We start from the raw sequence: 27,929 nt of genomic DNA, 5'->3' as shown, positions 1-27,929 counted from the left end.
GAGCCACCCCCTGTATGTAACCCTGGGTCTCAGCCTGGGGTGAGGACAGCAGAGCTGGACTCCTTTGGACCAGTCACTGTGGACGAAGCTCTTGGGGTCCTGGTGACCGTGCAGAGTGGGTCTCCGAGAGACCCGGTACCGATGAAATATCTGAAGCAGGTACTATCGGCGGCCCAGTGACGGACCTGATAAATCTATCCTTCACCCAAGGAGTGGTGCCTCCCATCTGGAAGGGAGCGGTAGTTAAGGCCCTCCTGAAGAAGCCCAGCCTGGATCCCGCCGACCTTGCTAATTTTAGGCCTATTTCTCTGCTCCCCGGCCTTAGCAAGGTGGCGGAGAAACTTGTGAATAGGCGCCTCTCGGGTTTTCTGGAATCCAACTCCCTTTTGGGTGACTCCCAAACGGGTTTTCGCCCTGGCCAGGGGACGGACACTGCCCTGCTGGCAGTCGTGGAGAATGCCAGGAGCATTTTGGACTCAGGGGGATCGGTGGCAGTGATCCTCCTGGACCTTAGTGCGGCATTTGACACCATAGACCATCAGGTGTTACTCCAGCGGCTGTCGGGGGTGGGGGTCTCCGGGTTGGCCCTGAAATGGCTCGCGTCCTTCCTAGAAGACTGGACGTTTGAGGTCTGGGAAGGCCACGAGAAGTCAACATCGGTCCCTCTCCAGTGCGGTGTGCCACAGGGCTCATCGCTGAGCCCCACATTGTTCAACATTTATATGGCCCCACTGGAGAGTGTGGTACTGCCACTGGGTATTAAGATCATCAGCTATGCGGATGATACCCAGTTGGTGGTAGGGCTCCCCCAGCCGGCGAATCAACCCGACCTGCTGCACACATGCTTAGCCAAGATCTTCACCTGGATGTGCAACTCAGCACTTAAACTTAACGGTTCAAAAACCGAACTGATGATGCTGGGGAACTCCCCTCCCTCCTTGTTCCCAAGTAGCTGGCCTAGCTGTTTGGGAGCGCCACCTACCCCAAAACAGGAGATTAAGAGCTTGGGGGTGTGGCTGGAGCAGGACCTTTCCTTTAAGACACACGCAAAAAAGATCGCAGGCGTGTGTTTCGGCCTGCTCCGGTCAGCCCGGTAGATCCTACCCCTCCTCCCGATGGCCACTAGGAGGTTACTAATCCAGGGGCTCATCATTTCACGGCTAGACTACAGCAATGCGCTGTTTCTGGGGGCTCCAGAATCAACTCTAAACAAATTGCAACAAGTGCAAAACGCTGCCGCCAGGCTTTTGACGGATCTCCCCAGGCGACAGTCAGCCCGACCCGCGCTGAAGGCGCTCCACTGGCTCCCTGTGAGAGAGAGGGTGAAGTTTAAAGCACTCTGTATGGCCCATAAACTCTTGCAGGGGAAAGGGCCACCTATCCTACGGAGTATGGTTCAATCTTACAAGGCTTCTCGCGCCCTCCGCTCAGACCACCAACATCTCTTGCAAGTCGCGAGAGTAAGAAAAGCCAGGACTGGCGGTAGAAGATTTTCCGTCAACGTGGCAGTATTATGGAATTCCCTTCCGCTTGCCCTGCGCTCCGAAACTGGTACCTTGCGATTTCGCAAACTCCTAAAGACCCATAAGTTTCCTGCTTAACGCTTTCTCTGCTATGGTTTGTACGCTGGATGAGCGCTGGGATGCCCAAGGGTAACCACGCGCTATACAAGTTTCAATAATAATAATAATAATCGTCTTCTAACCACAGGCTGTAGGCAATGCATTTTCGTCAGCCGCACAAGTCGAGGATACATCGGGAATGGAAGCAATGTGCTGTGCAGTCAGCGAAGCAATGTACTGGATTCTTGAGTTCCGTCGAAGGACATGAGCCGGTTCTGAGCGGCGCAACATTGTCAAATTCCTAGGGCCCAGGACTGGGTTGGCACCACTTGGCAGAGCAAGACTCTCAGACGGCAGAGTCCTGGTGCTGTTGTTGAGTAGTTGGAAGTCTTTTGTGTCCCTGAGACTTCAAACAGGAGGCAAGCAGATAAGCCCTTGGAGCGACTCTGGGTCAAGTGGTGCATGTCCAGTCCTTCTCACCCAGGCAAGGAGGGCAGCAGGCAGGTCAGCACAGCAGAAAAGCAGTTCTTCCAGAGCAGCAGTCCAACAGAGTGGAAGTCCTTCTGCAGCACATCAGTCCTTCTTCCTTGCAGAGTATCCACAGGTCAAGAAGTGTAATGAGTTGGTGGAGTCAGGGGTCCATTACTTATTCCCAGTTGTGCCCACAAGTGGGGGAGACTTCAAATAGAGACCTTTGAAGAGTCCCTGCCCTTCCTGCCCTGGCTTCAGACTCATAACAGGAGGGCATGCAGAATGTTGTGTGGGGAGAGCATACAGTCTATTCAGGTGTGTCAGCTCCTCCCTCGCATGTTGCCCATGATAGCCCATCAGTCACACCCAAGCTCCCTTTGTATGTGGCTATCTAAAGTGAACGCACAAAGCACAGCTGTCACCCACGCTAGACGTGTATTCCGAGACATGTAAAGGGAACCAAATGGTTAAAGTAAGAAAATGCCAACTTTCTAGACTTTCATGTTTATTATGAGTTTACTGTGGACAGATGTCACTTCTGTTATGCATGATGTTGTGTAACCCTTCAACTGTATTGCATTATGAGCTGTTGCATAGCTCTCATTAGTTTTGTATAGGCAGGTTTTCAATGAGTATGTTCGTAGAGGCAGTTGTCTGTATCTATTGAGCATATTCTGATTTCTCCTTCTCGTTCTACCTATTCTTCTATCCTTCATCTTTCTTTTTCTTATTGCCCTTATCATCGATATTCTACATTTCACGGTGGGTCACCGCGCTTCATTCTTCGTATACTTTTGTTGTTGTTTTCAGTCCACTTTCTATTTATGTTGTCTGCACGTTGGGTATGTTGCGTTACGGTTGGTCTTTTTTTTAAACTAGGAGAGTCACACACTTCTGTGAGATGCTGTTTTCTGCGCAGAGACTTCTGTTAATGGCTACACGCGAGTCTACATGTCCATGTCGGTAAGGCTCGGGTTTTCAGACCTTTTGCTTAAGCTTCATGGATCATAGTCACAAATCATCATACTTTTCTATTATAGGATTTTCCATTCCACTTCATGTTAGGCTCGTACAGCCATTTATAGAGGTATGCATTTTTCACTATCGGGCCCTGGTTTCTGTCGTACGGTAAACAACCTTTACAACTAAACTTTTACAACGCACTACCATTACAACGCGGTCATTACAACGCAAACCATTACAACACATTGCGCTGGGGGGCGCTCTGGGATAGGGAATAAGTTTAATTTACTATCCAACACCTTCCCTAGTGTCCACGGGGACTGGAGTTGGAATAGTAAATTAAACTATTCACTATCCAACACCCAAAAGCACTATGCGTTGTAATGGATTGCGATGTAAAAACCGCGTTGTAAAGGCAGGCGTTGTAATAGCCTGCGTTGTAACATCATACATCCCTGTCGTACACACTTTTTTGTAGCTCAATGTTGCTATGCTGTTTATTTCCACAGCTGTTTGTACGTTTGGTTCTGTTGGAATATTCATGGCGCCTTGATTTCAGCGTTTTTTAGCAGGTACACTATTTTGTTGATATATTTGCGCAATTAGCACTGCATGTTGGGTGACCTCTTGATCTTTGGCTTTTGTTTTCACGAACAATTTTCATTTTATGGTATGTCGTAAAGTTTCATGGTATCTAATAGACTTGCTCCTCTCTCTTTTTTTGAGAAATAGTGATGCATGTTGGTTGATTTCTAGATTCTTGGTTTTTTACTACTCTTGCTGTTATCTTGTTTTATACCTTTAAATTCTTTTCCTGCTGTTATTTGCAATTTTTTCTTTCCATTTAGTCAATACCATTTAAATCTCCGGCCCTGCACTCCTCTGAGCTCATTACTATATATTGTTTAAGAATTCTGTTGACTTTTAGTGTTTGAATTATTGAGGCATTCATTACGACTATTAACATTCTAGATATCCCTGACGAAGGGCGCAACATAGCCCGAAATGCATTGGGAATGATGTTTTGCTGAATTGTACTGCCGAGAAAAAGCACCTTTGTGTTTTTCTTTTCTGAAGATTATCTGCCATCGACAGAATAAAAACAGATTCTACTGCTCGTCATCATCTACGTTCTGTTAATTTTTGAATGATTTGTTTCATATGGTTGAACTGAAGTTGATCAAGTTTACGATTGCCTTCATTTTTTAAGATATGCCAATCAGTTTACATGTAATTTCATGTACACTTAGGATCAAGTGACTTTTTAGTAGTGCATCTGTAGTCCTTGGACACTCATCCAGTTCTCACAACTTTCTAGAAGAGGCCTTTTCTGATTTCCAATTTAAAAATCTAACTTCACCATAAATTGGGATTTTAAACTGTGATTCCAGAGACACCAACTTTGGGGGTCTCATCTCTTCCCAATTGGAAATTACCCGTATAAAATGTAATAAGATAATCCCAATGTTGACCTCTGGGACAGATAGGCCTTGCAGTAGTGAAACGCGTATTTAAGAGTTTTACACAACTAGGACATGTAAAACTTAAAAGTACTTGTCCTGCTTTTTAAATACACTGCACCCTGCCCTTTGACTGTCTAGAGCCTACCTTAAAGGTGACCCACATGTATTAAAAGGTTTGGTCCTGGCAAGAGGGTTAGCTTGCCAGGTCGCTAATTATGTCAGTTTAAAACTGCACCCACAGGCTCTGCAGTGGCAAGCCTGAGACATGTTTAACCCCTTGCCTGCTAATGACGAGCCCAGCTCATCATGAGACACAGTGGAGCTGTGCTCATGACTAGCTGGGCTCGTCATAACGGCCGCGCCACTCCCCCGCATGGCGAATTCCACGCCTGTGCGGATGTTCCACGGGAGTGGGCGGAGTCATGATGAGCTCAGCTCGTCATGAGCACAGCTCCACTGTGCCTCATGACGAAGGCTCGTCATGAGCACCGCGGCGCCGCGCGCGGCCTCTCCACCCCCACACCGCATGGGAATTACCCCCGCTGCTAAGGGGTTAAAGGGCTACTGAAGTTGGTGGCGCATTCAGTGCTGCAGGCCCATTAGTAGCATTTAATTTATAGGCCCTGGGCACATTTAGATCACATTACTAGGGGCTCATAAATTAATTAAATATGCCAATTGTGGATAAGCCAATGTTACCACGTTTTAAGCAGAGTGCACATGCACTTTAGCAGTGGTAAAGTACCCAGAGTCCTAAAGTCAACAAAAGCGAGGTCAGCAAAAAGGGGAGGAGGAAGGCAAAACATTTGGGGTGACCCTGAGGAAAGGGCCATTTCCAACAGTTCCTAATACCATTATGCTCTTCACTATTCAAAAACCATCCATAAACTCGAGCAGTGTTCGTATCATACCTGTTTGTGCAGTCACACTAAAACATTCACCATATTTACTTTATTTATTAGCTTCTATGATAGACAAATCTTCTAAGGACACATTAAAATCAATCTCATAAGGGGAAGAAAATTCATCTTGATTGAACATCGCAAAATACACATTACAAGATAAAGAATATGAAATAGGTAACTGAACATAAGTAGCGCCGATAAGCACAAACGTAACACCCACTAATCTTCATAATATCTATCAATTTTCTATCATTTTAGTACTAACAGTAGCCTTAAATTCAGTGCAAAACCTGGCATCCTTGGGATGCTTTCTCCCTATATTTTTGATGACTTTGTTTTTGCTGGCTTTAGGACCCTGCACACTTTACCACTGCTAACCACTGCTAAAGTGCTTGTCCTCTCCTTAAAACATGTTAGATTATCTTCTACCCAATTAGCATATTGAATGTACTTGAAAGTCCCTAGTAAAGGGCTACTACCTGCGACCAGGGTCTGTAAATTAAATACTACCAGTGGGTCTGCAGTACTAATTCTGCCACCCACTCAAATAGCATTCAAGCCTGCCATTGCTGCCTGTGTGTGTGCAGTTATTAACTGCCATTTTAACTTGGTAAATAAACCCTTTTCCAGGCCAAAACCTTCCTTTTTAATACATATACGTCTTCCCTAAGGTAGGTCCTGGACAGCCTAGAGGGCAGGATGCAATGTATTTAAAAAGTGAGGCATATACTTAGACATTTTTAAATTCTTAAATTAATTTTTCACTTCTGCAAGGCCTACCTCTCCCATAGGATAACATTGGAGTTACCTTATTACATTTTATGAGTGTCATTGCCAAATGGGAACAGGTGACCAGTCATGGAGAAGGGTGGCTCACTGGTTAGAGGCGGCAGACCCTGAAGCAGAGGTCAGACCCGGGAGCAGGGTTCAATTCCCGATGCGGCAGGGTCTTGAGCCCAAATATCCACGGACTCCATAATTCCCGTTTCGGTGCCTACTCGAGTCACAGGTTCACACTCTGCAGCTCTGGGCATCAGCTTGCTTAATCTCCACTATGGCCCCCCCGCGGCGGGATACCTGGCTTTCACCTTGGGGATGCCCAGTATGGGTATCTCACAGGGAAAAACCAGGACGGGTTCCCAAGGCAAGCACCGAGATGCCTATGGGTAATCGAGCGCTATATAAGAACGCATAATAATAATAATAATAATAATGTATGGTGTCTCTGGAATTTCAATTTTAAATCCTAACTTATGGTGAAGTTGTATTTTAAATCAGAATTTTGTAAATGTAACTTTTAGAAAGTTGCCATTTTCTTATCTCAGCCATTTGGTGCCTGCTGGCCATCTCTGGGTCACATGACTGGGTTTGGGTGATAATAGGGCTTTGTGCATTCCTCGTAGACAGACACACACAAAGAGAAGCGTAGGTGTGACTGGAAAGGCCATCAATGGCAGGAAGGGAGGGAAAGGCTGGGCCCAGCCCCACTTACACATGAGTAGGCTGTGTTCTATATCCACACAAAGGGCTGCATATCCCTTGCAGTTAGCATGAAGCCAGGGCCAGGAAGGCAGGGCTCCTGTGCATTTCAAAAACATGCCTCTAAAAGCTTCTCCCCTCTTCAAAGGCACAACTGAGTATAAATACTGGACCTCAGACACTAACTCTTCAGTTCACTTCTGTGGCTGTGGATACCTTGCCAAGAAGAAAGACAGCTATACTGCTGAAGGGACTGTCACTCACCTGGACAGCTGCTCTGGAGGAATTGCTGCTCTGCTGACCTGCTGTCCTCTTGCCTGAGGAGGAAAACCTGGACTTGTAACTTCACCTTGAACTTAGGGCTCCCTGAGTAACTCTAAGGGCTACTCTGCTGGCCTCCTGATCTGAGCCTCAGAGACATAAAAGGCTCCTCAACATCCTGCACCAGCCCCTGGGCCCAGCTGCAGTGAGTTTCTGCCCCCCAAGTGTTGCCCTTCAGGGCCTGGACCCAAGATGTTGCTCAGTGAACTGAAATCAAGCTTCTTGGGCTCTTTGTGTCTGAGAATGAGCCCTTCGCACTGAGACCTCGCCACTCACACTGTGATTCAGCATGAAACTCTGTCATCCCGACTCTGTGTGTTCTACACCAACAGCCTCCTGCGACTATCTCTCGGCCCTTCGCAGCCCTCTTCAATGTGAAGAGGACTCTTGGCATGGACTTGAAATGGTATACTTCAGTGGGCCTAACCTAAAGACTGTATCTGACCTGCACTCCATCGCTGTCGGCCTGAAAGTGTGACTTTGACCTGGCCCAACATGCCCAGATAGCCTAAGTTGGCACTTTGTACTTTTTGGCGCTATTTTCACTACAATGTTTAACATTCAATAATTTGATTCTGCTGATTGAAAGTTTGTCGTTTTGGTCTTGTTTCATTAATTATATTCTGCTCTATTTTTCTAGCTTGGTGTTGGATCCTTTTTGTCAGGTATTTTTCACATTACCATTTGAATTGTTGCACAAATACTTTACACATGCCTCTAAGTTAAGCCTGGGTGCTCGGCGCCAGGCTACCATGGAGTTGATTTGGGGTTGGCTTGTGCCTCACCCTGACTAGATTTCTGGTTGCTGATTGGCCAGGCCTCACACCACAGTTAACCAACAACCTAATTTCTTACATCCACTTCCTAAATATTCTCTATGCACAGGTACATCATGTTTTAGCTCATTTCTGTTAGTATTGATTTCAACATTAGCATTATTAACACGATCTGAAACATAGCACACAGGAGTCGGTAAGCACAACAATACTCCCAATGTAAGCGCTGCGAGGCCCCCGGGTGGTCGGCGCTATATAAATATAATTTTTCATTTCATTTCATTAAGAGTGCTAATATTATTATTAGTGTTTCCTATCAGCCTGCAAATTTACAGCATCTAATGTATTCCATCTTTTATTGTGGCAAAAGGCCATATGTATGAATGAATTTTACGGCCGCAAATGGGACAACCCGTACAATCGGCCCGTTGGCAACCGGAAAAATGCTTTTGGGAATGTACAAAGCCCAAATTGTGATTCGGTAACTTGCTATCGAATGACAATTTGGGTTTTGCAATTCAGTGTTTTGAAGAGGTGTATTTAGGGCATCCCTTTCAAGTACCAAATTTCATTAGCATGTACAAATGTTTTGTGACCGAAATGCAGTCGGAAAAACTTTCACACTCTACCATCTACTCAAAGTTGGTGGTAATGCATTCAAAAATTGGAAGGTGTCCCCATTAGACCCCTTCCTCTATATGAAAGTTGAGAAAAACTTTTTAGGAGCAGGCAGTGGTCCCATGATGTGTTGCATTTATTGGATAATATTTTCGCCCATTATATGTATGAAACAACAATGAATAGTATGGTACTCATTAATGTAATGTAGATAAATATACTAATATAGGAAAATACAGAAGAAATATAGAAAAAAACAGAAGTTGCTTTTTTTATATGCAATACTGATTGATTATATGTTGAACCTTTCTTAATGGTACTAAATGTAACATATTTTGAAATTGTTTTATGAGATTTTATATTGTAGATAAGATTATTCGTATCATATTTTTTAATAAAAGGACGGATATTTTTTAAATAAACAGGTCTTATGGTGTGGTTGGCAGAATGAAAGACTGTTGATTGAATGTTTCAGTGAGGTAACAATAAATACACAAATACTTAGAGGATGCACAAGGGGGACCTATTCCTGTTGAGTTGTCCCATGGTCCCCTGCCTGGTCTCAAAAAGATGAAACAAAACGTGTCATATGTCACTGTTGAAATCCATCTAATTTTCCTTTAAGAAAAATGGGTTTCATATCAACAACAACAAAAACTTTATTAACAGGGATGGTGGCCTGCTGAGGTCAGTCCCAGACCTCAGCAGGCCACCATCCCTGTGATGGCTGCGATTCCTAATGGGTTGCAAACTGTGACCTACGTCATTAATATTCATGAGGTAGGTCCATTTGCGACCCACTAGTACTCACAAGTATGAAACAAAATGTTTCTCACATAGGGAATAGCGATTTCCAAATAGCGATTCAGATTGAATCGCTATTTGGAAATCACTATTCCTACTCTGTGTACATCTGGCCCCAAATTTCCTATTGTTGTAAAATCCCAAAATTTAAATAAATAATATTTTTCTTTTCCTTTTGTTAAAACAATGGTCAGAACAATATTTTCAGCTCTCTATTTCAACTGTTCATTTTGGAAGCTCACTTCAAATTGGGATTTAGGTTTCAGTTCTCTTTGTTCAACAGCAGTCTCAAAAATTACATTTTCAAAAAATTATTTATTCAATTCAAAGTGGTTCTTTTTCTGTCTCAAAAGTCAGTCTTTGATGCACAAAAGTATAGTCATCCAACTCCGTTTATTCTTCTTCTTCAGAAACTGTAGTTAATTATATTCATTCAGGGGAGGCATATTTTTGAATTGGAACTCTTTTTTAATCATCTCTTGGTAACGGATGATTCACTTCCACTAGTTTCAGAATCTATTTGTTCACAGTGTTTTCTCTTGCAAGTTCTCTTCCTTAGTATGTCTTCATCAACTCTTTCTCTTTTAAATATAGTCTTTATCAGAAAGTCTTTACTCTCCAAGGAACTTTTGCGTTGTAGCATCCTCTCTAGCCCGGCAGTATGTAATAGACCACACCACATATGGACCACTGGTTTGTACGTCTTTATTATTCAGCATGCAACCATTAACTGAACACAGTGCGTCACAAACTTTATGAACCACACCCACCAGATTACATACTACTTGTAAGGAGTCTGCAGAGGGCCACTAGGGGCCTCATACACACAAACACTGGATGCCACAGCCTTGAGCTTAGATTCAAACTTGAACTTGATTTCAAGCTCTGTACAGTTTTTGTCTTTGCCTGCTCTATCCACAGTGAACTTCTTTCCTTTGGGGATCTTTGTAAGTTTTATCTTTAACTACAACATCTTACTGCTCGGATGAGAGACTACTTTTTCTTGCTACAATTCATGTCTTTGACTCTTGCACTGTAGCAGATCTTCGCTCTGATCTATGTTTAGAAACTGGACTTCATGAATTTCAAGTTCTTCATCATAACTCTCACTAGTCTGAAACTTTACCCCTTCAGTTTGCTTTTGCTCATTGTCTTCACCAGGTTCAACATTCCAGAAATTCATGAAATCTTCAATTTCTTCACCCCTAACCACCCTATGTCCCCGCCCAGAAGTCATACTGCCCATACAACCTTGGCTTTGAGCTTGACTTTGTGTGGTTGTTTTTGAACCAACTGATTCATCCACTGCTTCTGCTACTCTCACTTTCTTTGTGTCAACAGCGTGTACCCACTGAGACACACATGCACACTTCATGACAGTATTTGTCATTAGGATCACTTGAAACAGTCCCTCCCAACAATCATCCAAACAGCCTTTGCAAATGTGTTTTCAGATTACAATCCAATACCCAGATGTAATCCATGACTCGCAATATCCTTGGTTTCCTTTGTTGCCACATTCACCTGATGAGAGACAGATTTCACTATATCAGTCAGACCCTTGCAATAATCTAGCACACTGTCATCAGTTATTGAAAGTAGTGCAGCTGATGATGGTACATATGCAAACCTCATTGCAATACCCATGAAAATCTCATGGGGCGATAAACTAGTCTTTGTGTCAACAGTACTTATGCTCATCAAAACAAGAGGAAGTGCATCAGGCCATTTCAAACCAGTTGAAATACAGAATTGTCCCAGTTTGTTTTTGAGCATTACATTTGCTCTGTCAACAGCACCAGAGGCTTGAGGTCAATAACTATAATAAAACCTCTGATTGATTTCAAATATTGTACAGATTATTTGTAAGACCTCGTCTTTAAAATGGGTCAATTCATGGTATCAACTCCCTCAGCAACAATTTGGCCACTATCAGGCTATCTGCTCTTCTTTTGGGAAATCCGTCAACCCACTTAGAAAACAAGCAGATAATTACTAAAACATATTTAAAACCCATACAGTTTGGCATTGCCTTGATTAATTCGGTGACTCACAAGACATCAATTGGAAAACATCCTCAGTAGCATTTCGAAAACCTGTATTTTCCCAGAACTTTTTTAAACCCCTAACCAAGCTACCTAACTGCATGGGTCTGGTAATGCAAATACGTGCGCATATGATATATCCTTGAGTTTGGTAGCATATACTAATGCTCATCATTTACATACAAATCCTGATTTTTTTTCTTGTAGCTTAGTCTTCCATTTTCTCTCTTCATTTTCTGGGGCATCTTCTGGCGAATCTCTTAGTTCACTCAAAGAAGTCTGCATTGATTTCATAAAGAAGCAAGTGACATTTTCTATATTTTGGACTGGATCTGTTTAATTTTCCTGCATAACTGTCTCATCTTGTAACACACAACATTTTGCCACCTGATCTGCTTATTCATTCCCAAGCATAGCCATGTCTTTTCCAGCCTTATAAGCAATACACTTAACAACCTCAATCTCCTATGGTTTTTGAATAGCTTTCAACAAATCCAATATTTAGACACCATTCTCCATAGGGGCTTCTGAAGATGACATAAAACCTTCTGTGACCATAGATGCCCATCTTCAAAACCATACTTGCTGTCTGTATAAATTGTCACATCTGAACTTTCTGGTAAACAGCAAGCCCTTGTTAAGCCCACCAGTTCTAATACTTGTGCTGCAGTTACATTTGGCAGAGGAGATGTTTGTAGTATCTTAGAAATGGAACATACCGCATAGGAGGCTCTCAATGCTCCATATTGGTCTCTTATGCAATCGTAATCTGCTTCATCAGCAATCACAACTCTAGTCTGAAATAGGAAAGAGTGTTGCTGGGTTCAAGACATTACATATCTTAATAGAGATAGTTTCTGCCATAAGGATCATATGCTCATAACAAGTTAATCTACTGTTCATTATAAACTGGGTTCTCGTCCTTGTCAAAAGAATTTCTGCTTAATGTGGGACATATAAATGTAAACCATTTCCCATGACAATCCTATCACTTTGTTCAATGGCAACACAATGAGCTGCAACCTATTTCAAGCAACCTGGAAGACTTACTCCTACTGGATCCAATACAGCAGAAAGATATGCTACTGGGAGCAATAAACCTCTAAGTTTCGGTGGTAGAACCAAAAGTGCACATCCGTTTCTCTCAAGACAGAATAGAAAACACATCAAATTGTTATCAGGTTTCCCGAGTGTGGGTGCATAACACAAACTCTCTATCAATTTCTTAAATGCATCAATGCATTTATCATTAAATGGTACCAAATTTTGGACATTGCTTCATGTCAACCTTACTAAATGCTTTGTAATCAAGGAAACGTTTGGAACCCACTGATGACAGTACTCAACCATTACTGATATACAGCTGAACCTCCCTCTGGGTAGTCAGCTCATTCAATTTCAGCATTGAAGAAACACATTCTTTTGAGACTTTTCTAACACATTTTTCAATATGTTGTCCAAGATAGATGACCTCCTTTGTACAGGACTACATTTTAGCTGGGAAAACTTTATGTCCCTTTTCAGCTTAATGATTCAACACGGCAATGGAATCAAGTTTACAATCGTCTTTGTCATAGATCGGACCAGTAGATCATCAATAAATTGCACCAAGAGTGATTACATGGCAATTTCAAACTCGCTAGATCTTCCACCAACATTTGGCTAAAAATTGAAGGACTTTCCATATACACTTATGGGATTCTACACCACGCGAGAACACTTTCAAAAATAGGAACGCAAAAAGAAATTGTGATTCCTCATGTAAAGGAATTGAGAAGACCCCTTGGCATGACTCCATGACTGCATACCTTTCTACCCCTGATGGAATCTGAAACAAAGCCCCTACTGGATTCAGTACCACTGGTTAACATGGAACAAAGGATGTTGTCAATGTTGCGGGGATCCTGTACACTTCTCTACTTTGCCATTCAGCTTTTTAATTGCTATCAAAGGAAAGTAACTAGGACTACTAAGTACCTCTCAAAGGATTCCCTGTTCAATTATCTTTTCAGTCACTAGCTTCATTCCTTTTTCTACCTCTGTTGTAAGTCTATATTGTCTCTGTTGGAGGAAATATTGCATCAGGTTCAATCGTTATTTTAACTGTCTCTGACTTATTCATCAATCCAATGTTTTTTCCAGGAAAATGCCATACCTCATTTTTGACAGTCTTCTTAAATCTAGTAGGCCTTTGGTCAAAACTGAGAACAATCCAACTCTAGAATCTGATTAATTTATTTTGAATATAGAATACTCATCTTTTGTTTCAATTGCAACGCTATGTAATGAGTAATAAATCATGCAATTCATTTTGCAAAGGAATTCTCTTTTCATATGTTTACAGGACTTGAAACACAGAACATAAATTGGTGCTTATTATACATCTGGTCAGTTTTAATTGGGACATCTGCTGTAACCTGATTAACACTTTCCTTTTTACTGATCCCTACAACTTGGACTTCTCTTCCCAAAAGGGGTAGATTTGAGACTTCAACAGAACGAACTGTAGAAAGGCTAGCCCCCCCATATCAATCAAAAATGAAACAGAATTGCCATTGACTTTGCTATCAACATGTGGGCCCCTTTGGTGTACCTCTAGATCTGCTCCAAGTAGGCAATTACTCAAGCACCACCATTGTGAACTACCTGTTGCGAACTCATCACTCAGAATCAATGGAATCTGTTGGTACCCTGCACTATAACGCATCTTATGCCTCATGTTTTGTTGCATCACTGGAGCTGTAGGCATTGGCATTCAAAATGATTTCAGACTCTACACACACTGCTCAGTATTTTGCATATCCAAATCCACTACATTGTTTCTTTGCATCTGTGAATCTGTTCTACATTTCCCTGTACTCTGTTAGGATCCTGCCAAAATTCCCTCTTCCAGGGCCTGATCTTTTCACAGAAGTTACAAGCTGTATTCTTTTTCATTCTCTAAACACTCATATTCATCTGCATCTGATTCATTTAATTCACTCTAGTCTGAACTAAATTCATATTTGCATTGAACCCATTTGTTTCCTAGACCCCTTCTCTAATTGTTTTGTTTTCACGATCATCAAATACTCTTTAATAATTTTCTGCTTCAATTCAATATAGTCACTACTATCTTATGCCAATTTCAGAATTTCATCTATGCTCCAACTCCATTCATTCTGCTGAATGTGATTACTAATCTCTAGCCTTAAACTATTCACAAAATAAGACACAAATCTACTAGCACCATCTTTTTCGACTTCTACACCTCCAGTATATCTCTTGGAAATCAGCATGAGGCTCTTATAAAAAGCATGTACTGAGTCTATTGGCTCTTGTGAAGATCTCAAAATCCTTTTCAGTAACTGCCTTTTTCAAATATTCAATAACATTTTTCTTTTTAGTAGCTATCTCTTGAGAAGGAGCACAACTAGGAATGATCCTTGGTGGTTCTAGTGTGACTCTTTCAACACAACCTTAAACTCAGCCCACAAATCACTAGAAGTCACAATCTCAAATACCATATACAAATCAACCCACAACATCTGGAAAATGGGATGTATGACGTTGCAACGCATACTTTTACATCGCATGCCTTTACAACGCGGTTTTTACATCGCAAACCTTTACAACGCATAGCGCTTTGGGGTGCTGGATAGTGAATAGTTTAATTTACTATTCCAACTCCAGTCCCCGTGGACACTAGGGAAGGTGTTGGACAGTAAATTAAACTTATTCCCTATCCTAGAGCGCCCCCCAGCGCAATGCGTTGTAATGGTTTGCGTTGTAAAAGTTGCATCGTAAAGGCACTGCGTGGTAAAAGTTGCGTTGTAAAGGATGTTTCCCGGAAAATATCTGTCAATTTATGCATCTCTTCATATCATTTTCCAGGATCCTCTCTCAACTTTAGAACATTACTAGTAAATGCATACAAATACGCTCGAGTCCATGGCACATGCATAAAATTTCCCCCATGTACTTATCTCAAAGAAAAATCCAAAACTGCTCTTGACCCAACTTCTGAATCACTTGCAACCCCTCTCCGCCTACCTTTAGTCTCTTTTATTCTTTATTTAGTATCTGTCCCTTTCTTCCATCTTTCTCGATATTTCTTCAAATCACTGTAATCCCTTATTTTATCAATTCATTCTTATATATGGGCTCTAAATGTAATTAAACCCATCTCTCTAATTTTAGCATGTGGCAAATCCATTTTGTAGTGTTGCTTCACATTCTACATCTTACTGATGTCAATCTCTAATTCATCAGCTATTTTTTTTATTTATTGGGTTTTTCATTTGCCCATCTAGCTGCTCCTTTAATAATTTATCTCATTTCATCAGCATTGTAAGACAACCATCTATTTACGTCAATATTTTCCTGTAGCTGCTCACAAAATTCGATTTTTAAATTATCATTATTATTTTCTTGGAGGATGATAGGGTGTTTCTAATAAACAAAATTATGTGCAATCAACAAGTAAAAATAACTTGTAACGTGTAAGCCTAAAACGAGAAGCCACATTTTCAAATGGGTGCACTAGGCTTACATAGAAAAGTATATCAAGTTAGAAATACTTTAGGATGCAGCTTTCCTTTTCATTTTTTCTGACCTTAGGTCAACATTCTTAGTGATATGAATAAGTGAAGAGTTAAATAATAAAATGTGTTGAAGCAACATCATCTAATAGAAAAGATAGTTTTTGACCTTCTCATAGTGACATAAAATACAATAGTAATGTAGTTAAATATTACTTAAATATTTCTTCATGAATAGGACTTGTAAGGAAGAATATGTGACAAAGAGATGATTTCATTTGTGGATTGATTGGAGAGTGTAGTGGTTAATACAGGTTTCATATGAGTCATCGAGGGGCGGAGTTTGAACGTGCAGGTTATAAACACAGAAATGTGGGAGAAGCACAGTTAGTGAACCAGCTGGGAGGGAATGATAAGGACGTTTTGAAGGTAAGGGAGCAGATGGAAAGGTTTTTTCGCTTCAAAGACCAATTGAAAGTTTGTGCATGCAGAGGGATTGTTATATTCAGTTCAGCGTCGACACGTAGGCAGTTTGGTGTACCTTGCATATTCAGGATGAACACATGGGAAGGATTAGATTCATTGATATTTGATTAAATGGGGGAGGATTACTTAGACATTTATTAAGAAGGCAGTGGCGGCATACGGTCACAATTAGCGGGAAAACGTTGAAAGCGTGACTAAACAGGTGCTGAGAAATGTGTTTTACATAATTCAAATACATACTATTTTGGTACTGAAATGTTGTTCTCTAATTTTTTATTGTAGAAATACCCCTGACGAAGGGCCTTGGGCCCGAAATGCATTGGGTTATCGTGATGAAATTTATGAAGACTACCGGCATATACTCCTAGCTACCGATTAAGGCTTCGACATGTTTGTAGCGTATGAGGTTATAGTTATGCTAGTAAAATGCCTCGCACGTGTCGTTGGAGGAATCCTGCATAATGTGAACAATTTGGATGAACTTTTTGAATAAACTTTGGAACTAACTTGGTTTGAAATGTTGCATAATTGACATGCTTTCATTACCGCTGTGCGTCCAGGAATGGGGTAAGAGCTTGCCCCATTGTTCTTGATGGATATTCATATTTTCGTGGCTTCGGACAGACCACGACTCTGGGCCAGCACGCGAATAAACACAAAATGGACAAAATAATGAAAAAATAGGTGTGCACTTCGTCATTTCCTTTGGATTATTCACTGTCTGCCTTTCGACGACTAGCACCCACATGAACAAGGATATCAATGGAGAAACACGATTTAGACACTTGCGAGACTAAGGGAAGAACAGACTTTTTTTAAACGGATTCACGGACTATGATTTGAGACTGTTAAATCACACATTTCGATGTTATTTGAAGCAATGTTTTTGTATACATTTTATATACGTTTAGGAAAATGATCATGTTAGCTTGTGAATAATTAGTACACCAGCTCTGAACACGCTTTAGATGATACCTTTGAATCAACGTAATTCAATCAACAGGGTGGGCGGGGAATTCGACATAGATGTTTAGGATTGTGGGTAGAATGTATGATGGGAGTTGTATTGCAAGATTATGGGGACAACCACCAGTTTCATGTACATCACAGGACTAATTTCATTTTTACACTGTCTATGTGAACAGCGCGTTTAAATGCACGTATCAAAGAGGATGGTTATTTGGTAAAAGGTGGGGCCAAGGGATTGATTGGAGAGTGTAGTGGTTAATACAGGTCTCATATGAGTCATCGAGGGGCGGAGTTTGAACGTGCAGGTTATAAACACAGAAATGTGGGAGAAGCACAGTTAGTGAACCAGCTGGGAGGGAATGATAAGGACGTTTTGAAGGTAAGGGAGCAGATGGAAAGGTTTTTTCGCTTCAAAGACCAATTGAAAGTTTGTGCATGCAGAGGGATTGTTATATTCAGTTCAGCGTCGACACGTAGGCAGTTTGGTGTACCTTGCATATTCAGGATGAACACATGGGAAGGATTAGATTCATTGATATTTGATTAAATGGGGGAGGATTACTTAGACATTTATTAAGAAGGCAGTGGCGGCATACGGTCACAATTAGCGGGAAAACGTTGAAAGCGTGACTAAACAGGTGCTGAGAAATGTGTTTTACATAATTCAAATACATACTATTTTGGTACTGAAATGTTGTTCTCTAATTTTTTATTGTAGAAATACCCCTGACGAAGGGCCTTGGGCCCGAAATGCATTGGGTTATCGTGATGAAATTTATGAAGACTACCGGCATATACTCCTAGCTACCGATTAAGGCTTCGACATGTTTGTAGCGTATGAGGTTATAGTTATGCTAGTAAAATGCCTCGCACGTGTCGTTGGAGGAATCCTGCATAATGTGAACAATTTGGATTAACTTTTTGAATAAACTTTGGAACTAACTTGGTTTGAAATGTTGCATAATTGACATGCTTTCATTACCGCTGTGCGTCCAGGAATGGGGTAAGAGCTTGCCCCATTGTTCTTGATGGATATTCATATTTTCGTGGCTTCGGGCAGACCACGACTCTGGGCCAGCACGCGAATAAACACAAAATGGACAAAATAATGAAAAAATAGGTGTGCACTTCGTCATTTCCTTTGGATTATTCACTGTCTGCCTTTCGACGACTAGCACCCACATGAACAAGGATATCAATGGAGAAACACGATTTAGACACTTGCGAGACTAAGGGAAGAACAGACTTTTTTTAAACGGATTCACGGACTATGATTTGAGACTGTTAAATCACACATTTCGATGTTATTTGAAGCAATGTTTTTGTATACATTTTATATACGTTTAGGAAAATGATCATGTTAGCTTGTGAATAATTAGTACACCAGCTCTGAACACGCTTTAGATGATACCTTTGAATCAACGTAATTCAATCAACAGGGTGGGCGGGGAATTCGACATAGATGTTTAGGATTGTGGGTAGAATGTATGATGGGAGTTGTATTGCAAGATTATGGGGACAACCACCAGTTTCATGTACATCACAGGACTAATTTCATTTTTACACTGTCTATGTGAACAGCGCGTTTAAATGCACGTATCAAAGAGGATGGTTATTTGGTAAAAGGTGGGGCCAAGGGATTGATTGGAGAGTGTAGTGGTTAATACAGGTTTCATATGAGTCATCGAGGGGCGGAGTTTGAACGTGCAGGTTATAAACACAGAAATGTGGGAGAAGCACAGTTAGTGAACCAGCTGGGAGGGAATGATAAGGACGTTTTGAAGGTAAGGGAGCAGATGGAAAGGTTTTTTCGCTTCAAAGACCAATTGAAAGTTTGTGCATGCAGAGGGATTGTTATATTCAGTTCAGCGTCGACACGTAGGCAGTTTGGTGTACCTTGCATATTCAGGATGAACACATGGGAAGGATTAGATTCATTGATATTTGATTAAATGGGGGAGGATTACTTAGACATTTATTAAGAAGGCAGTGGCGGCATACGGTCACAATTAGCGGGAAAACGTTGAAAGCGTGACTAAACAGGTGCTGAGAAATGTGTTTTACATAATTCAAATACATACTATTTTGGTACTGAAATGTTGTTCTCTAATTTTTTATTGTAGAAATACCCCTGACGAAGGGCCTTGGGCCCGAAATGCATTGGGTTATCGTGATGAAATTTATGAAGACTACCGGCATATACTCCTAGCTACCGATTAAGGCTTCGACATGTTTGTAGCGTATGAGGTTATAGTTATGCTAGTAAAATGCCTCGCACGTGTCGTTGGAGGAATCCTGCATAATGTGAACAATTTGGATGAACTTTTTGAATAAACTTTGGAACTAACTTGGTTTGAAATGTTGCATAATTGACATGCTTTCATTACCGCTGTGCGTCCAGGAATGGGGTAAGAGCTTGCCCCATTGTTCTTGATGGATATTCATATTTTCGTGGCTTCGGGCAGACCACGACTCTGGGCCAGCACGCGAATAAACACAAAATGGACAAAATAATGAAAAAATAGGTGTGCACTTCGTCATTTCCTTTGGATTATTCACTGTCTGCCTTTCGACGACTAGCACCCACATGAACAAGGATATCAATGGAGAAACACGATTTAGACACTTGCGAGACTAAGGGAAGAACAGACTTTTTTTAAACGGATTCACGGACTATGATTTGAGACTGTTAAATCACACATTTCGATGTTATTTGAAGCAATGTTTTTGTATACATTTTATATACGTTTAGGAAAATGATCATGTTAGCTTGTGAATAATTAGTACACCAGCTCTGAACACGCTTTAGATGATACCTTTGAATCAACGTAATTCAATCAACAGGGTGGGCGGGGAATTCGACATAGATGTTTAGGATTGTGGGTAGAATGTATGATGGGAGTTGTATTGCAAGATTATGGGGACAACCACCAGTTTCATGTACATCACAGGACTAATTTCATTTTTACACTGTCTATGTGAACAGCGCGTTTAAATGCACGTATCAAAGAGGATGGTTATTTGGTAAAAGGTGGGGCCAAGGGATTGATTGGAGAGTGTAGTGGTTAATACAGGTTTCATATGAGTCATCGAGGGGCGGAGTTTGAACGTGCAGGTTATAAACACAGAAATGTGGGAGAAGCACAGTTAGTGAACCAGCTGGGAGGGAATGATAAGGACGTTTTGAAGGTAAGGGAGCAGATGGAAAGGTTTTTTCGCTTCAAAGACCAATTGAAAGTTTGTGCATGCAGAGGGATTGTTATATTCAGTTCAGCGTCGACACGTAGGCAGTTTGGTGTACCTTGCATATTCAGGATGAACACATGGGAAGGATTAGATTCATTGATATTTGATTAAATGGGGGAGGATTACTTAGACATTTATTAAGAAGGCAGTGGCGGCATACGGTCACAATTAGCGGGAAAACGTTGAAAGCGTGACTAAACAGGTGCTGAGAAATGTGTTTTACATAATTCAAATACATACTATTTTGGTACTGAAATGTTGTTCTCTAATTTTTTATTGTAGAAATACCCCTGACGAAGGGCCTTGGGCCCGAAATGCATTGGGTTATCGTGATGAAATTTATGAAGACTACCGGCATATACTCCTAGCTACCGATTAAGGCTTCGACATGTTTGTAGCGTATGAGGTTATAGTTATGCTAGTAAAATGCCTCGCACGTGTCGTTGGAGGAATCCTGCATAATGTGAACAATTTGGATGAACTTTTTGAATAAACTTTGGAACTAACTTGGTTTGAAATGTTGCATAATTGACATGCTTTCATTACCGCTGTGCGTCCAGGAATGGGGTAAGAGCTTGCCCCATTGTTCTTGATGGATATTCATATTTTCGTGGCTTCGGGCAGACCACGACTCTGGGCCAGCACGCAAATAAACACAAAATGGACAAAATAATGAAAAAATAGGTGTGCACTTCGTCATTTCCTTTGGATTATTCACTGTCTGCCTTTCGACGAGTAGCACCCACATGAACAAGGATATCAATGGAGAAACACGATTTAGACACTTGCGAGACTAAGGGAAGAACAGACTTTTTTTAAACGGATTCACGGACTATGATTTGAGACTGTTAAATCACACATTTCGATGTTATTTGAAGCAATGTTTTTGTATACATTTTATATACGTTTAGGAAAATGATCATGTTAGCTTGTGAATAATTAGTACACCAGCTCTGAACACGCTTTAGATGATACCTTTGAATCAACGTAATTCAATCAACAGGGTGGGCGGGGAATTCGACATAGATGTTTAGGATTGTGGGTAGAATGTATGATGGGAGTTGTATTGCAAGATTATGGGGACAACCACCAGTTTCATGTACATCACAGGACTAATTTCATTTTTACACTGTCTATGTGAACAGCGCGTTTAAATGCACGTATCAAAGAGGATGGTTATTTGGTAAAAGGTGGGGCCAAGGGATTGATTGGAGAGTGTAGTGGTTAATACAGGTTTCATATGAGTCATCGAGGGGCGGAGTTTGAACGTGCAGGTTATAAACACAGAAATGTGGGAGAAGCACAGTTAGTGAACCAGCTGGGAGGGAATGATAAGGACGTTTTGAAGGTAAGGGAGCAGATGGAAAGGTTTTTTCGCTTCAAAGACCAATTGAAAGTTTGTGCATGCAGAGGGATTGTTATATTCAGTTCAGCGTCGACACGTAGGCAGTTTGGTGTACCTTGCATATTCAGGATGAACACATGGGAAGGATTAGATTCATTGATATTTGATTAAATGGGGGAGGATTACTTAGACATTTATTAAGAAGGCAGTGGCGGCATACGGTCACAATTAGCGGGAAAACGTTGAAAGCGTGACTAAACAGGTGCTGAGAAATGTGTTTTACATAATTCAAATACATACTATTTTGGTACTGAAATGTTGTTCTCTAATTTTTAATTGTAGAAATACCCCTGACGAAGGGCCTTGGGCCCGAAATGCATTGGGTTATCGTGATGAAATTTATGAAGACTACCGGCATACACTCCTAGCTACCGATTAAGGCTTCGACATGTTTGTAGCGTATGAGGTTATAGTTATGCTAGTAAAATGCCTCGCACGTGTCGTTGGAGGAATCCTGCATAATGTGAACAATTTGGATGAACTTTTTGAATAAACTTTGGAACTAACTTGGTTTGAAATGTTGCATAATTGACATGCTTTCATTACCGCTGTGCGTCCAGGAATGGGGTAAGAGCTTGCCCCATTGTTCTTGATGGATATTCATATTTTCGTGGCTTCGGGCAGACCACGACTCTGGGCCAGCACGCGAATAAACACAAAATGGACAAAATAATGAAAAAATAGGTGTGCACTTCGTCATTTCCTTTGGTTCATTTGTGGAATGACAGACCTAACCATTAACTGTTTTGTTTTTTAGAAGAAAGGCGAGTGGGAACCAAAACACGACTTGTACAATGTTGTTAGTAATGTGCATGCAACACTTATTATTTGTAAGTCTTTGTTTCAAGACAGCATAGACGATGGAAGATTTCCGTTCCAAGACATTGCTATATCAATGGTGGATGAGCTGGACTATTACAACAATTGTATTTGTTTTAGATATCAAAATGTTATACTAGTGCATATTCCTAGACTAGAGGGATAGATTATTTGGCAGATACAGATTAGCCATTCTCCACTCTCTGGAGAACGTCTCAGACTCTCTGTGCTCTGAAGTCTTGTGCTCTGCATAAACTTTAGTCATTTTCCTTGCCAGAATTTAAGCTATACTTTTCTGGGATATCACTGAATTTCTGAACTTCTCTCCATGAGAAGTACTACTTGAATTGCTTAAAACTTTATGCTTTCACCTCTCGATTTCAAACACTTTACGGGTTCAAGCTAATTTTCACTTCTTAATATTTAGAATACAGACTCTGCTATATGGAACGTGCTTTATGCAATTGTTCTCTACTGTATTACTGATGAATTGATTACTTACTGAGGACCAATACATAAATGTTTATTTAAAGATATTAATAAAAACCCTTTAAACTCATTCCAAAATCTCATCATTGATTCCCAATAATTGATGCGTAACTGTGATATGTAATTTGAATGTTGATTTGCAGCTTCTGATTAAGTCTTTACCTATGGCAAATATATGTAGCCTTAGGACCCAGTGAAAGCAGTGAGTTTATTTCCAGTTGTGCTGAGACACAATTTCTGAATCATAAACAAAATATTTATTAAGTTCTCATGCTCCACCAAAGTGTCTTCAACTATCACGGTTCTTACAGGTGCAGAAACTAAAATCTGCCCCAACTGTGTACTACTATTTGTGCTAGGCTACTGGCCATCACTATCTCTGATAGTGCACTAGGTACTACTACAGTAGTAGTAGAACTCTGTACAACTGTACCATCATCTCACCCAGCACCCGTATCATGTCAGCCAACCCCAATTGCTTCTGTTGATATTTCCATGTATGGATGAGCACTAGAATTCAACAGCTCATTAAAGAAATGACCCCCCTCATCAGAATCATTGTTATTTGTTCCTTTTTATTAATATAATCTTTGTCATCATTCTCATTAACTATGTCAGGAAATGTTTTTACACATCCAATCATGTCCTCCCTCCCGCTGTTTTCCGGCCAATCCCTTTTACTCTCTAGCCAATGCTTACAATAGCTTTTCACCTGCTTTGCTGCTTTCTTTCTCTCTTTCTCTGTCGCCATGCGATCTCTTTTAATAAGAGCCTCACATTTTGTATATCTGATCATAAGCTTCATGTCATACATGGTTTGCCCAAATGAATCAAGCTTTCTGAACTTTAAGCTACCCTCTACTGGAAATTGTCTTCTTCCCCTTCTGTAGGTTATTTCAAACCCTCCCCAGGCACTACAGTAACTTTGGGCTTTCCTAACAAACTTTCCATTATTCCTGCTCAAACTAAACTAAAAGGTCCACTCAAAATCCAAGCTAGCAAACCACAACTCTTCCTGCTGCAGCTCTGTCAAAAGTCAACCTATCACAGGTCGGCTTCATCTGTATCCAGCCAATCAGGACACTGCTTTGTATTTATGTATCATTTTTAGACTTGGCTACTTTGGCATGTTTCTCTTGTCTTTTTGCTTTCTGACCACCTGGTTTTGACTCTGTTTTTGCTGGTTCAGTGTCTCTGCGCACTTTCTCACTGCTATTCAGTGTTAAAGTGGAAGTGCCCCTGTTGTAAATGAATATGCCTCTGTTTTCAAATTTCCATCACCCCGCATGTTGTTACAACGTGGTTGTTACAACGAAAGCGTTGTAACAACGCATACCATTACCCTGCAAGTTGCAACAATGACTTGTGGAGTGAGGCGCTGGATTTTAGAATAGTATAATTTACTATTCCAATTCCAGTCTATGCGGACAGTATGGAAGGTATTGGATTTTAAATCTAGTAAGGGGTGTTTACCGTTCTAAATTGTTGTTATGGATTGGTGTTTCCATGATTGGCTGATTTGATTTACTAGTCAATCCCTAGTGCACTGCACTGTGTGTGCCCAGGGCCTGCACATCAAATGCTGCTAGTGGGCTTGCAGCACTGATTGTGCCACCCACACAAGCAGCCTCTAAATGTAACTCTGGCCTGCCATTGCAGAGCCTGTGTGCAGTCTGGTACTGATATTTCAACTTAACCATCCCTTTTCTTACATATCAGTCATCTCTAAGCTAGGCCCAAGGTACCCCTGTGGGCAGGGTGCAGTGTCTGTGAAAGGTAGGACATGCCCTGGTGTATGTGACATGGCCTGATAGTGAATTACTGCCAAATTTGTTTTTCGCTATTGCAAGGCTACCTGGTCCCATAGGACAGAATGGGGAGTTTGTTTATACCATCTTATAAACATAACTACCCCTGGGAACAAGGTAGAAAAGTAAAGTTTAGTATGCTTGGACTTAGAATCTAAAGATGCATCTTTTAGTGAAGGTGATTTTTACATTCTGTGTTTGAAAATATCACTTTTAGAAAGTAGGTATTTTCTTGCTCAGCTGGGTTTGTGGATTGACTGTCTGTTTTTGGGATGACAGGGGCTGGGGAGGAGCAGTGGCTCCAAAGAGTCTGGATGGGTCAGGGATGGGCTGAATAGACCTTGGCTGCCTTTAGAATAGGGGGGAGATTTCCTTTCACCTGACTGGGCCTGGTCTGCCTCTGACAATGCTGTCTCCACCTCATGCCAGGAAGCTGCACCCAAGAGGACCGAACCGGTTCTGGCTGGTCACAGACAGTCTCTGCCCCCCATAGAACAAAGGATTTTGGGTTATAAAAGGGGGGCCCAAATCCCTAAACTTTAGAACTCTTTTGGACCAAGAAGACTACCAAGAAGAAGAGCTGGAGAAGCTGTAAGAAGGAACTGCCAATTTGCTGAGTGCTTTGCTGTGTTGCCCTGCAGTGGCTGCTTCTGTCTTGGGCAGTGAAAGGACTGACTGAACTTTCTATAACTTCTTTATTGAGTATCTCCAAGGGCCTGAAATGGAGCTTGCCTCCTATTCTGAAGTCTCAGGGTCTGCAAAGACTTCACCAACCTCTAGGTACCGTTTCTGGAACTGCTGTCTCAGGTGCCACAGAGAAGGGAAACGCAACCAACTCTGTCACCAACTCACTCGCTGGCTCTATGTCCTGTGGCACTGCTGACTGCACCGTCCGCATCTCGCACCGCAACCCTGGTCTCTCTGTCGACGACCACCACCGCCGCCGCCACAGAGCCGCTGCTTGCACTGTGACCGCATCGTGGCTGGGGGCACCGCTCGTAAGTTTCACGTTGCACCACCTCATCCCACACAGTCATCTGGGCCGACAGATGCCAGCTCCCGCTAACCAGCTCTGTCGCCTGCACCGCAACCTGCCAGCACTGCATCAAGCACCGTCCCGCCCTCCACCGTAAGCCTTGGTGTCACCGACGCCATCTGGACGATCATCACTGAGCTGCTGCCTGCACCGCATTGAGAGGACACTGCACTCTGTACTGCTTCCATTGTGCAATGCAACTGCAATGGTTGTCACGACTGGCTCTCACCACCGTGTCAGTCGCAAAGAGAAAGGTACTGTTACTCAGTCTGTTCACGCTTTAGCTGGCCCGTACAGACACAGAGGCTAGAACTGTTAGACTCTGTTGTTTTCAGCATCACAGTAGCCCCAGACGGAGCTATAAGACTCATACGAACTGTGTTTTTCAAGTATTCTTGCAAATTATACCTTGTTAGGTACTGTATTGTGGATTTCTATCATTTTGGTTGTTTTGAGTATATAAAACTTTGGATATTTTTCTAAAACCGTCGTAGTGTCCTTTTGTAGTGTTTTCAATGTATTACTGTTGGTGATCTACAAATGATTTACATACTGCCTCTTAGATAAGCCTGACTGCTCGTGCCAAGTTACCAAGGGGGTGTGCGGGGTTATTTTAGGAGTGTAACTTACTTACCCCGATCAGGCAGAAGGGTCCCTACTTGAACAAAGGTGCAAACCCTTGCCAACTAGAGATCCCCATTTCTAACATTGGTTGTCAGCGGTGGGGATAGGACTTGTGTTTGCCCTTGACTTACAGTGATTGGTGTGTTCTACTACCATATCACAGACCGTTACGTACCACATTCTGTTTTCGGTGGTCTATTTTTGCCTTTCCATCGGTCTTGAACTTGAACTTGAACTTTCCAGGACAACATGGGAATTCCACCAAGTAGTTGCTGTGGACAAATCAGAGCCCCAGTGTATGGTGGTGGAGATTCCCTTTAAATGGGGGTTCTCAGGTCCCTTAAGGGTGGTTGTGAGCCCTACCAGACCTGTAGATTGTCTGTTAGGTAAGGACCTGGAGCAGTCCTTGTGGAAGGATGTTGAGCTCAGATCTCACTTGGAAATGCTTGGGTTGCTAGAGTGGTCATGCTTTATCACTTGGTCAATGGCGGCTGAAAAGGGTGATCAGAAGTACCTGGAGCCTCAAACAGTGGCCCAGGTCCCTGCCAAAAGAAAGGGCAGGGTGTGTGGGAAAGCGGCCGCTGAGGATCCCACGGTCTGGGAGGAGGCTGAACTTGAGGACACCCCGGTACCTACAGGGGAGCAGGTAGCTGAACAGGGGGACATCCCTGAGCTAACCCATTGGCAGCAAGAAGGTGGTCCCATCAGGGAAGAATTCTGCAGGGAGCAGAAAAAATGCCAGGCAGCTGGTGATTAGTCTGGATCATATTGGATACTGGGAGTATGGTCTCCTATACAGCAAGCCTAAGGTCGCTGAGACTGAGTCAGCCTGTGTGCCGGTGGTGTACCAGCACTTCAGGACCTTCCAACTGGGTCTGGCTCACGATGACCCTTTGGCAGGACCTTTGACAAGCTTGTCACCTACTTCTTATGGCCCCAAATGAGAAGGCAGTCAGCTTCTGAGTTGATAGCACTGCACAAACTATCTGCCAAACTCAATCCCCTCAACCACTCTAGCTTAACTGCACAAGGGATCTTGGTGTCCAGAGCAGTCTTTCCTGAACTCTGTGGCACTCACAGAGTGGTTTTCCCTCAGACTCAAGAGTGCAATGGCGCTTGG

This window comes from Lissotriton helveticus, chromosome 1_1, assembly GCF_964261635.1.
Source record: "Lissotriton helveticus chromosome 1_1, aLisHel1.1, whole genome shotgun sequence".
Lineage (NCBI taxonomy): Eukaryota > Metazoa > Chordata > Amphibia > Caudata > Salamandridae > Lissotriton > Lissotriton helveticus.
Note: the sequence above shows the minus strand (reverse complement) of the source record.